A 13,904-nucleotide genomic window follows, 5' to 3' on the forward strand; every position below is an offset into this window, starting at 1 on the left:
TTGTTCATACACCAATCTGAGTCCTCATTTGCCTGTACTATGTGTTTGTTAACCATTATACCTGGGAAAGGCACACCCAGTTTATACCTCGACAATGACGCACTTCGAAACGCAGTGCGTTGCCACACGCTTGCTGCTCCTTGAGGATAAGCCTTGTCTTGGTCCCTGCCAACTTCCTGCTTTAATTTTTCTATTTTCTATATTGAAATTGAGAAGTCTGATGTTTTGGAAATGGAGATTTGTGTAAACATTGATACTGCAGATGGGAAAAGTTTGTTGATACTGTAAATAACATCACACTGCAGTCCATCTTTTCCCGTCTCTCTTCCTGTAGTGGGCATGACACCGGTGAGATGATTGTGCTAAACTCAAGTCTGGCTTTGAGAACCTGCTTTAATTTGCAGAGTTTGATCTTTGTCTGTGGCTTATTGTTTGAGTGGTTGGGACTCGATTACCCACTCCTATATAGGTGGCTCTCATTATTGCATATATCTGTAGTTTTGCAGGTATAGTCAGTGTCCAGCCCCTGTTCCTTTTCTTAGGTAATAAAATATGACTCCAGAGCACGTTAAAGCGCATTCGGTCTGGATACACATTCCAGCACAGCAGAGGGAATGCTGGGTAGCTGAAATAGGTTCAGATTATCCCCTTGGCAACTGCCTAGGGTAAAGGCACTGCTGACTCAGAGATTGCATTAATTTGGGGCGGGCTGGGGGGGCACTTTAAACAAAAGCAAATGATTCAGGGTGCCGAGGTGTTGGGTGGTTCACTCATCTTTTCCGTCACCCAGTGGTGAGGGGGTTCACCCTAATGCTTCATTACTGCTAATCACGTCAGCCTACACTGTGTGGCATTAGTACTGCGAAGTTCACCAGTAGCCTCAAAACCACCTCAGTGCTGTGAGAGCGTCCGGGATCGCGGCACGCTTCCCTTGTCTAGTGCTGCACCCGTTCTCTCCAGGCCTCCAGTCGAGTCGTTACCGCATCAGCTCTGCTGCACCGAGAGCGCTGGAGACTGAGACTGCACCTTCGTGGATAGTCAACACGGGCCCTAGGCCAGTAGTTATTGTAACCCAGCTACAGAGTTCACCATGAGGCAGGCCTTTGATATTGTTTTAATTTGAAATATGTAAATGTCGTGCAGCAGCACAACTTGCACTGAATTGTGATTAAACAAATGGTATGAAAATGAACTCTGGGGCCTAGCCTTACTTTACGTATTCAGTAGTCTTGATAAGCTCGTGCCTAGAACGTCAGTTTTCTGTTGACTCTGCGTGAACATGGATTTGCCTGTAAAAGCTTAGTGCATGAAAAAGTCTGCCTGCCAGCATTGGTGCTTTTGGTGTGAGATGTGAGACTGGTTTGAGCCGTGTAAGTGGGTAACTGTACCTCTTGTGGGTAGCTGTTGTTATTATTATTATTATTATTTATAACTTTGGCAGACACCCGTATCCAGGGTGACTTAAAGGTTACAGTAGCTGTTGCTGTACCATAGAGATTCACTGGGTTTTTATTTTTCAAGTTGATAACCTTATCTGACCCACTGAGAGTTACTGTTCTGTTCTGGTCTAGAGAACAGTACACACTAAACTAAAACCATGTGTTTCATGAAAGCACTAACAACATAATTTGTTCAAATGAAAAGTGCATCAAGGTCAGACAGAAAGTTTTGCTAACCAATAATATGTTTAAGAAATTGAGAACTAAAAAGAAAAATAAGTATTAAATAAATCTCAGCCTTCAATAGGAAACAAAGCCTCCCATTCTAGTTCTGCTGGATTGCCAGAAAGAGACTTCTTAGGAAGGATTATCACAGATGGAAACTTGGACCTGTGAAGAAAAGCCTTTTTTTTTTATTTTAGTCGGGAAAGAAAAGGCTTTATGAATATTTCGGTGACGTTGTTACAGATTACTCCTCTAACCTTATTTCTTGTAAAACATCTTTTCAGACGTTTCCCACCCTTTTATCTTCTGATTTGAAGCAAAGCACTGCAGCAGCAACAGCGACGAACGTCGCGCACTGTGGTCTGTGGTTTCCAGGGCTGCTGGAAATATCCCTGTCAAATGCACAGGCTGCCCATGTGACTGAGTGACGGGGCAGTGCCTTGTGGGGGCCTGTTCCTTGGATTAGTGCATTCAATTTTTTACAAAATAAAATGTTGTTTCCCTGTCTTTCCCAGCAGGGAGAATTGTAATTTGAATGCTTTATGGGGGGGTGGGGATATTGGTAAATGGAAGTGAAGGATATTTTGGTTGTGGAGGTGTGAGATTTGTAGCCTTTATTTATCTTCCCAGTTGGACAACCCTCCATTGTATTAGATGATGTTTATAGCACTAAAGGAAGATTCCCGACAGGGCAGTGCACGGACTCTCTGAGAACAGCCTCGCAGTGATAGATTGCATTTCCAGCAGCCTTTGCTTTTACGAAGGTCTATTCCACACGAGAAGGGATGTGTGGATTGATTTGGCCCATATTTGACACCATTTTATGAGGTGCACATAGAGTTGTGTAAATTGTATTTCATGTTTTTTTATGGCACTGGAAAAGAGTAATAAAAAGACCTGATTTCTCTGAAACAATACGTAATCTTTTCAGGAGCAGCTCAGTGGAATACTCCCCCATTCCATTGCCATTCCCCCCATGGTGCACTGTGAGACATTGGGCTCTGTGGTCTCTTCCTTTGCCATTTTCCAGTCTGTCCCAGTCAGGTGTTTTTGTAGGATTGAGTTCAGAACCCGCAGCAGGCAATTTGGTGTTTTCAGTGTGGCTGAGCCTTGGTGTTTCACTCTTAAACTCTGAGACTTGCCGATATTGTGTTGGTCAAAGTACATGTCCCTTCACTGTAAAATTCCACCCAATCTGGCGGCACGCTGTTGTGGAAACAATATGCATAGGCGGTGCCAGATTTTAAACAAAAACCAACAACCTCTTCGGCAGCACAAGTCCTTTAGTACAGTCCATTGCCACGCACCTCACTGCACTGTGTAATTTGCAAACAACTCAACAAAGCTGTCTAAGGTGCAGTTTTGTTACTGAAACCTGTTCAGAGTAGCTGCCGACCTTGCAAACCCTTCAGAGTCATCGTGGCTTCTCTCCGAGTGCTGTGTCTGTCTGGCTGATTGATAGCTGATTCGCCCTGCTTTCCTGATTCAGCAGCCCGCTGTACTGTAGCTGACTTTGGGTTCTGGAACGGCCTCGAGAGAAATATGGGGGGGAATTTGTCTTATTGCCATTTATTCTTTTGAGCTTGCTCTGTGTCATAAGGGAGTGCTCTTCCTCTGATATATTCGCCTTAATGAATAATGATTTCTCTCTAAATAAATGAACAGAAGTGCACATGCAAAACCAGCGTAAGGCATCTGTGTTTGTTTCCGCTAATAAGATGGCAGTATAGGCTCCGTCTGTCCCAAGTGGCTTCGGGGTGAATGAAGGATGTCTTATTTCTTCTTTTTGAGGTGGCTGAAGATTAAAAAAGGTTTTTCAGTGCAAAACAGGTAGCTAAATCCCCTCTCTCTCGCGCTTGGAGCTCAGTGCTTATTCCTGGTTTCCGTGGCACAAGCAGGTGCGTCTGTCATCCATCTGGATATGACCCTAGTCCCCCCCCCCCAGCATAATTCAAAGTAATTATGTTAAAAATGAACCCGTTTTGTCATGTGCTTTTGAAGTAGGCAAAAGGTGAAACATCAAGCTAAGCATGTTTGATTTTACAGGGTGTTCAACAAAATTTCAAGGGCTCTTTACAGCACACCTTAAACACCTTTTTAGTTACAAGAGAGTGCGTGTGAAAGCTGGTCTAACAGCGGTTGTAGCTGCTGAAAGGTATCCGTGTGTTCAGGTTGGCTGCTCCCATTGTTACGGGTTCACTGGTGTATGTAGCTGATGCAATACCACTCCAAGAGCCTCAGCGCTAAAGGGACACCATGGCTGATGACGAGTATCTCTGGTGCTCAGTCTCTGCGTGGGCCCTGTGTCGGTGAATTACTTTATTATGCGAGATCTTCAGTATCAGTTATAGTTGCAATGCAATGAAAAATCTCAAATCACTTCACACTAAATCTCTGGTTAAATAAGTCAAAATCCAAAGAGCGAAGTAACGGCAGTCTCTAATATCCTGCTCTTCACTGGAGAACGGTTCTACTGGGGGTTCGATGTGGACCCTGTCCAGGAATACATCAGAGAAAGTGGGTTAATGAGTGCATTCTTATGCCGCAGCCCCCCCAACTCTGTTCCGCAGCGCACATCTGCATCTGACATTCAGCCACTGAGCTGGGAGTTTGCTTTTTATTTAGTAGTGTGGAAAAAATAATCTGGACTGAGTAGGTCAGATAATGACATATTGTACCCTTCACAAGTGTGCCTCTGAGCGGCGTCTTTGTCTGTCAGCGCTGAGTTTGCCGTCTGGGCCCTGGGCCTGTCTGATGTGGGCTGTCTGATTTACAGCATTATGGGCAAATGTATACATCTCACCAGCCAATTGAAAATTCACATACATTCAGGAATCGCAGAAAGCAAGGCCTTTAAAAGAGAACTTAGGCTTCGGTCACTCTAGCAAGAACTAAACATTTAGAATTTCCTTTTCCTGATGCAAAATGTAATTAAACTTTTTTCAGTAATTTGTATTTTCCTTAATAGTTATTTCTTCACCATTACTTAAATTGAATTGATGCCATTAGTGCTATAGTTTCCGTGCCAGACGTTTTCGCTGTGCTTTAAAATTCTTCTGCCAGTCTCATTAGCTACAGTTCAATTCTCATTTTCTGCTTTCTCCTGTTGCCTATCAGCCCTAAATACTGAGGACAAAGATCTATATAGCATTGACTTTCACTGAACATTACGTTTCCAGTGATGTTCTTTTAATGTGACAGTGAGATGTAAAATTGTCCTTTTTATTGTACATTTTTATAAGTTTGCAGAGGTTTAATAAATTCTCAGGATACACCAAATGAAGTAATGAATAAATGCAGGTTAACCCAGAGCCCTCCTCTTGCATGAAATTAAGATGAGAACTAAAGATGTGATTTGGAGACGCCTTTGTATATCTTCGGAGATTGACAATAGGTTGCAATCTTATCTTTCGTAAGTGATTACACTTTTGTAAAATCCAATTCCCTTAATGGAATTGCCACATGCATAATAATGAACACAGGCCTGAGTTTGTTACTGTTGTCGTTGTTTGATATGTTGATTTGGGGCTGGTCAGCATTCTTCAGGCAGCAGATGTTATCAAAGACATTATGTCCTCAACCAAACACCTGTGTCCCAAAACACACAAAGCTGTTTTAGCTAATTGAAAATCCGAAAGAGACCTGATTGAAAGAACCAAAAGACAATAGCTGTAATACAACTCCAAGAACTAATGAAGGGTAAACACAAACTAATGATTGCTTTATAGACAAAATTGAATTAAAAACATGAAACCATTAACAACATTTCAGTTCATTTTCCCACTACATTTTAAATGTGACTGAGAGGGACTGCAGTTGCTAAAGGTGAAGCCGGTGTCTTGATTTCATGGTGGCCATCCTCCCAGCACAGCTCCTCTCCTGGGGCAGAGACGCCCACCATGTCAATTATCCAGGGTTCCTTGTTTTCCAAAAGCTGTCAAATGTAGCAGTGTAGCAAGGTTTAGCCTGTTCTTACTGTGTCATTCAGGCAATCTGTAGGCTGTTAGTGTGTGTTGGCCTCCTCCTACCTGGGAGCGCGATGCACTGATTCCTGTATAATCCCCGGGATTCCCGTGCGATGCGTCGGAGCGCTGCGTCAGACCGGGCCAGGTTTTTTTTTCACAAGCTGATTTCAATGCGAGGGAGTCGGGTTCCTTTATACAGTGTGTGCCGTTCTCGTCAGTATGGCAGTCTCAAAGAGCAGGTTACTTTTCTTACTAATTATGCCCATGCAGCTTTTATTTGTATTTCTTTACATCTCGCCAAGTGCATTTCATATATGACTGTCAATTTATAGTTGCTGCTGTTGGATAATTATTTTCAGACCATTTCAGAGTATTTTAGGTTTTGCTGCTTCCGTTTCTTGACTTTTTCAACAAACCTGTCTGCACTTTTCCACAACAGCATCTCCAACTTGCAGTTGTTTAGATGCATAGGACAATAAGAGAGGTTACACAATGGAGGTGGCCTCTTGGACCATCTAGCTCATGCAGCTCTTTTGGCTTCCTTTCACATAGTAATAGATCAGTATGCGAGTGATGTTTCACCAGAGCGTTTTAAACAACCAGCAAAATCGCTAAGGCCAGTTTCTGTTTTTCTTGTGTCTTAAATCCTGAAGTACTCAGTGATTTTATAGATGTTATGTTCATCTAGGGGTGCTCTATGCTCCAAGCAGTTACTGAGTACTCATGTAATGTGACTTGATGGAGGAGAAGAAGAGAATGGAACAAATTATCCATTTTAGTGGGCTAAGAAAATTGTAGAGGCAGTGCATTAAACCACACGTGTATCTTCAAGTTGTCGCTGACAGTCGCAGAGAATTACGGTAGAATGACATCTTTAAGGAAAAAACACGTGCAGCCTGAACTGGTCGAGTCAGACTATAAAGCCCAACAAGTCTCGTTTAGCTTTGACAAACCAGTTCCTTTGCTTGTTTCCTTCATTTAGGTGAGGTAATGAAATGCATCTGTACCAACATGTACAGATCAGGTAAATAATTAACCTCTGTGATGTTTAGGTAGGTGAAATGATTTCCTGAGTGACCGTTACATCACCCATTACTCTATATTGGCTCCATTTATGTTATCAGAAATTCTGAAATGTGTTTCTCAGTTTCACTTCATTGGATCGTGTTAATTGTTACAAAGGTGTTTATTTTATTTTTAAACATACTAAAACTGGCTTTGAGTATTTTTGTCTTCTTTCAAATGTAAAAGATGAGTATCGGTGAAATAAATGGCCACGATCAATGGGTATCGTCTCGGAGTTCATTATTGTGCGTCACAGGGCTGCTCGAACTCATGAGCTGCACAATGATGGGTCCTTTCGCAGCCGACTGCTTGTGCTGTAGCAGAGCCAGATCTGCTGACAGCGAGCGTGTGGTGATTAAGTGTCAGCACGGCCCCTTCTGACAGTAATAAAAGCAAAAGCCTCCCCCCACAAGATTATATCACTGTGAGCATCTCATGCATGGTTAAAAAGCTGTGGTTGTAAGTGCTGCAGTAGCCACTGCTCTTTGGTTGTGATCTGCTGTCTACAGAGTGCGTTTGCTTTGCACCTGAGTTTAAAGGCTGTAATGTGCGAGAGGACAATGCTCTGTGGTCGGACTGTTTCCAGCTGCTGCCAGGCCCCCCCGAGACCCCTTCCTGACTACCATAACAATGTCATGTGGATTGTCTTTTTCACAATTTACCCCAGTTCTGCGCACAATTTTGTGCTGCATCAATGGCATGATGACATTGCTATTTTGTCACTGGGATTGTTTTGTGTGTGCTTTTTACCTTCCACTGCATTTTGGGGCTGAAAGGAGGAGTTTTGTTTATTTTTTTTTTTAAGGTTTACCCTTTACTAGATGTATACAAAACATTAGCACAAAAACACAAAACATCGCTGACAAAAATGACATCATGGTGAGACAGGGGAGTGAGAGAAGCATCAGAATCTGAAGTAAATGATCAAGATAACTGTTAGCAGTAGTGATAGTGATAAGGCTTCTGGTGGTTGCAGTAATTACTACTTATTAATTTGTGAAGCGCACAATTGTTTTCTGCAGTTGCACAATACATGTCTTCCAAACCCAGAAGCCAGTGCCGGGTTTGTTGTGTCTGTGGAGCGTCAGCAGTCGCCCGGTTGAGGCGAAGCTCCCTGCGCCGAAGGAGAGCGACGGTAATGCTTTACAGACGAGACCACACAGCCTTTTTAATTACGCACTCCCGCCTTCAAATACGTTCAGCCTGTTTATATAAGTGTGTGGTACATAATGCAGGGCAAACAGCTTTCAGGTTGTGTATTTAAATATTTATATGCAACCTCATAAAGAGACGCAGGCACACTCTGAATAACCATGGTTTCCTATGTAGGGTGATCAGTGCCAAAATTAAGATGAACATGATTATGAAGATGAATATGAAGATTATAAACATGATTATGTGCCTTGGATTAGCCAATAAGCGGACTGGCTACCACCCACTAGCTGTGATTGATAGAGTTCAGTGTTTTGTCACATTGAAAAAGAAACATGTTGAAAATAATGAATGAATAAATAAATGTTGAAATAATAAACTAATAAATGGATGAATGAATAAATGAATGTCGAAATACACAGGCCTAAATGTCCATGAATTTATTTTCTACATTTTATTTTTTATTTTTTTTAGTATGGATAGTCCTCCATACTCTGAAACAGTTTAACTCTATGAAATTAAATGTATTTAATTAAAAAATGTGTATATGTGTGTGTATGTATGTATGTATGTATGTATGTATGTATATATATATATATATATATATATATATATATATTAATGTGTTCTATAGCTCCACAATAAATTGTATAAAGCCTAAAATAAATGCAATAGAGTAGGACTTAATTTAACACCTTCCTTTAGCTTTAGATACCTTGTGAGTGAGTACATGTGTCTTTTGTAAATTTTCCCAAATAAAAATGAACAAAATACAATATGGAAACCTAAGTTTTAACTTCCATTGACAAATCTGTCCACCATCGCTCTGCTTGGAAATTTCTGACTTCCGACTAGTTTCTATGGCACCATCATAAAAGCGGACCGTGTGCATCTTCATGTTAATAATCATTTTCATGTTCATCTCATGTTCATCTTTATTTTGGCACTGATCACACTCCATTGTTTCCAAATCGCCGGCCCGATCACAGCGCTCTGGTGTTGTGGAGGATATTTTCTTGAATACAGCCGGTCTTGCCAGTGTGTGATGATGTGATTTCCAGCTGAACAAAAAACTGTGATCAGTCTTTGCAGAGAAGATTTTCAGGGGGCGCTTTTCATATTCAATGATATTAATTTCAGATTTAAAACGGATTATTAAACTGTTCACCTCCTCATTGCACCCTCACTGGGGCTGTTGTGTTTTGGTTGCTGGGCTGTGCTGGCTGAGCATCCTCGCTGTCGGACGTGTGCATCATCCTGCGCCTCGGTTTAATTCAGCTGCCGAAACCGTTATTTGGTTTTCATTCACTTCATGGCAAACATGAGAGCCAACACGGTAATCTCATTATTACGTCCCCTGCTGCTTCTGTACGTGGTGACAGTCAAACTTGAATAGACATGAGAAACATCTTCAAAGAGAACTGGGGCAGAAACGCATAGGAGTCGGAGAGAGAAGCCAATTGCGCATCGTGTGAATGTGTGGTAATGATGCCTTTTCTGCTTAGCTAATTGTTTTAACTTTCATTCCATTGTACAGCTGCACCTTTTTGACAAAATTACAGAAGAGCCGGGTTAATTACTTTGCGTAAGCGGGGGAGACTCCTTAGCCGAATTAAACCACGCAGCAGCTGTCAGCAGAAGATGGGTTTGAAGCATCGCGATGGAAGACCGGGCTTCTATGCTGATTGCCTGTATTGTTGGAGCTGCTTTTCTATCGAGTTGCGTCCTGACCGAAATGCTGGCTTCCCATAATATACAGGAGGCAATAAGTATCTGGGCAGAGCGGAGGTGGCGTTCTGGTGTCGTCTTTGTAAATCACGTAGCAGGCAGACCGTGCTTCACCTCGCTATGTGATGCGCCCGCTTTCTGCAAGACTCCCTGCTGACAGCTTTTAATCCATAAAGTGAGTGCAACAATTTGTCTTGCTGGCCGAGAATGTTTTCCCCTTTATAGGCAATAGCAGGATTGACTAATGTATGCTGGAGCGGTTACCCCTCCTTTCTGCTTTGACAGAACATTATACTCGGGCTTCCTTGGTTATATCTGACACGCCAGAACTCTGCTCGAGCCATTAGTACATCTCGTCTCTTCTCTGTGGTTTGAGTAAAGTAACGCAGGAAAAGTTCATTATGTAAGCTAGGTAAGAGGCTAACGAAGGAGAATAAATCTTCCTGTGTTAGAGGCAATGGGGGGAGGGGGAGAAGAACTGAAACAACAGCAGGCCTGTTAAGTTTAATTACGGTTAGACTGATACTGTTTGGTTACAGTTAGTTATAATTATGCAGTGCACTAACGGCAATTGTAATACTCTTATAAAAAGAATTTGGGACAATGTGTAAAGTGCCCAGAGACGCTGTTTATGTGGGTTGCTATAATGTAAATGGTTTGACTATTTGAATTATACAGTACTAAGAAGTTATATGCTGAGGGTAGTATGCAAAATTTAAAAGTAGTCATCCGAGATGGCCTACATAATTCGAGGTTGTTGTTCCATTAGTGACTGTGACTGTAATGGCTGCCCTTCGTTTGACTCTAGCCTTTGAACGTCCTCCCTTAGCGTTAGCAACGGGCAGCTCGTCTTCTCCAGGGGTTCGAGTTGGGATGCTATGGGTACTTAAGATGCTTTTATTGTTATTATAACTTCTTCACCTCACTGCTGGTTGTTTTCCCTGCATCTTAAATTTTGGAAGTGCCTTTTTACAGTATTAAATGCCAGTGATGTCTTCCAAATTCCTTGGCTTTGTTCTTTGAACCCCCCTTTTTTAGATTGCATCAAAATGGCAGTTCAGTCCAAAAGCTTCACAGAAACTTCAGAGTCTCTGAGTATGAGAAGTTGTTGACCCTTTCTGTCAGCGCAGGCAGCCATTGGGGACAGTCTAGGGTTCAGGGACTGTGCTGGGTGGAGAGGCAGTATATAGGCGACCCAGAGGCACATTCCTGAAATTGTACAGAATTGAACAAAAGTAGTGACTGCGCAGCCTATATTTCACATAATAAGACACCAATGTAGCATCACTTCTGTTTGTTTGTCCCACTGACAATACTCTCCTCCTCCTCTCCTGCTCAAGGGCACCCTGGCAGACTGCTGCTCCTCTCAGCCTTCAGAAACAGCTGCCTCAGTTGGCAACTGAAGTTTCTGATTTCCTTCCCTTGTATTTATAAAGCTTTAAAGTTCCCAGTTCCTCTGTAGCCAATGCCATATTTTTAGGTTGTGTCTGTCATGTTCCTGCTAGGGACGTGATGGAGCTGACCAAGATCTGCATCTGTCGAATGTGGATTTTAAAGGATTATATCCATTGGATGTGGATGTAGCGTATTTAGTTGTAGGTTGAGGGGCATTTAGCATTTGCCAGTATTACTGTAAAATCAATGTTAGTTTTTATTAACAAAAATATAAAAACACATTTTATTTAAATGCTGTGAATGTGAAATGGAGCTGAAAAAAGATCAGCTCATATTCCTAAAATTTAATATCATGGAGTACTTTTCATGAGTTACTATTTCACTTCTCAAATAAACAACTGCATGAGTCTTCAGACATTTTGAATTAACTCTTCAGATGCAAAAGTTACAATTCAACATGGTTTCTTAAGTTCTTAACATGCATCTAATACTACTGTTACTAGTCACTTTACTATTTACATGTAGTTTAGGCTAGTAGTTGTACATTACATTTAAAAAACACAAGCCCTTCTGTTTTGTTAGGCAGTAGCTGCTGTGATGAGCATCACAGGCGGAGTTGACATGCAGGGTTTTAACTTGTGCCAGTGCATCGCCACTTCACGTTTGGCATCAGTTTTGTGGTCTCTAGTAAATACTCTAGTAAATTATGTGAAAATTAGGAGAAACAAAAAAGCAAATATAACCAAATGAAGTGCAAGAATTAAAGGTAGAGTAAGTTGCTGATTGTTATCCATTGTTAGCAATGTTGTATTGTATGTTAATAATGCGCAAAGCTTTTTTTTTTTCATATTATCATCATGCTTTCTATCTTGTGGTTCTGTTGTCACCATTAGATACTTTACATCGTGTTGAAATCCTTCCTTTAAAACAGTAATACAAAGTATTAAAGCCGCAAGGCACAGCTACCGGTTTAATTCGAACACGTTGTCACATGACAGCTGTGAATTCCGTGATGCAAGTGTTTGTTATACTTGCGTGTCGAAACCAGCTTTTCTGGCATTTTCCTGCAAAAACGGCAAAAGAGCTGCACTAGGCTAATGCGTGAGTGAGGTTAAAACACAGTGAGCTCTGCCATGGATGCCACCAACACTGAAAATAGTCACTTTGTAGGCTGAAGAGCATCCTTCTGTACCACCCTATCTTGCAAGGACAAGTAGTCGATACTGGATCATTTTCCAGGCTTTTCTTTCATTGAATTAGAGTTTCACCAAAATGTTGTCACCTCCAGTGCTGTAGTTATAGAATAAAAAGGAGCGGGTGCTGCATGCACTGTTTTTGTATGAATTGTTACGTTAATAAACGGTCTTTATTACTTATTCTCATCATATTATTTCATACAAATACACCGTGCGAGGAAATGTTTTAAATGCATTATTCATAATTGAGAAGCATGGAATTGAAAGAGTGGCGCTTCTCTGGTCTGGTCCGCTCCAACAGCACTACAGCCCTATCTGTAAAAATCACATCACCTTACTAAGTGAATGTGCTTGTTGCAATGGTAGACAAAAATATTTTGCTTCTAATTAGTCTGGTTTGGAGTTCGTATTTGCTAAACATGTTCAAAGATCGACATCTGTGAATGCGCATTCGAGCTTCGTCACAACCCTAATTTCTGTCAAATGACGTTAAATACCTACAGCAGTTCATGTGGCCGTGCCTCCTCCTTACCAGCTAGCTTGTGGAAGAACCCTGTGTTAACCGGACACTTGCGTACCGAGACTGAGGGATGCTCAAAGGCAGCGCAGCCTGGTCACATGTTCTTCAGGGCTGAGTAAGGACAAAATATACAGCCTTATAGAGAAATTACAGTTCATTACAGCAAAATGTCAGGAATTTGAATGTTGCCTTGGAGTAATGGAAATGATTAACTTGACTTGGCGTTGTAGCTTCTTCTACTTTCATGGGTTCAATCGAAGCATTCTTTTCAAAGCAACATTTACATTGACAAGGTCTTTGTATTCATTCAAATTCACAAATTCATTGAGAACGGTAGATAGAATCCCTCATGTATCTACTACTAATGTTTTCCTTGGAATGTTTACTTCTCCGTAGAGAAGAGAGAGATGTAAACAATTAAACGACAGGAAGTGGATTATAATGCTGAAATGAATTACAGTATATTGTACTGACCGCAATAGGCACCAAGTGGGCAAGGAGTTGGATACACCCGATACACTAGAAGACATTTGGTGAAGAGGCTTAATCTCAAAACTGATCTAGCTGCAGTGTAACCCATTACAATTGCTATGTTGTGGAAACCGCTTGGTCTAGCCTACTTTTTTCCAAGAGCTTTGAGTTTCCTCCAGATGTAGAATCAAAATTTGGAAAACGAGCACAGGAATTTAATCGAGTGAACATGTCACTTGTAAAATTAACATCCTGTTCATCGCTGTGTTGGAGGGGAATAGAATCCTTCAGATGTTTGAAAACCCGAACAAATCCATAAATACTGAATGGCAGACGGCTAATCTCCCTGGCATTGGATGATGACAAAGCATGGGCTATATTTCAGAGCCTCGTTTAGCAATTATGATTGTTATAGATGGAATTCCTTCACTGCTTTCTTCATACAAATAGAAAGTTTAATCGCAGCCCAGTACCCCCTGTCAGTCATCGGCAGGACTCGGGCATCAACACAATGAATCTATTTTTGTATGGAAATCGTGCTTTTTCTTTCTTGTCCTGTGGGTAGTGGGGCAGTACAGACCACCCCAAATCTAACAAAGGGCCAGGCAGATACCTTGCCTCGAACCCTGCCTCCACTTTTGTAGAGAGCTCTGAGTACTGCAGCCCTGTTTGAATGCTCCAGTCTAGGGATGCTCATGCACTATTATAGGGGCAATTCTGTTAAAAGTTAAACATCAATGCTAACATG

At 41.6% G+C, this 13,904-nt stretch overlaps 1 protein-coding gene across 3 annotated transcripts in view; it reads left to right on the plus strand.

Annotated features, from left to right (window-relative positions):
* erbin (erbb2 interacting protein) overlaps positions 1-13,904 on the plus strand; it is an 87,464-nt gene that overhangs the window by 4,148 nt on the left and 69,412 nt on the right. The gene's annotated exons all lie outside the window — the stretch shown is intronic.

The sequence above is a fragment of the Amia ocellicauda genome, chromosome 8 (genome assembly GCF_036373705.1).
Source record: "Amia ocellicauda isolate fAmiCal2 chromosome 8, fAmiCal2.hap1, whole genome shotgun sequence".
NCBI classification, from domain to species: domain Eukaryota; kingdom Metazoa; phylum Chordata; class Actinopteri; order Amiiformes; family Amiidae; genus Amia; species Amia ocellicauda.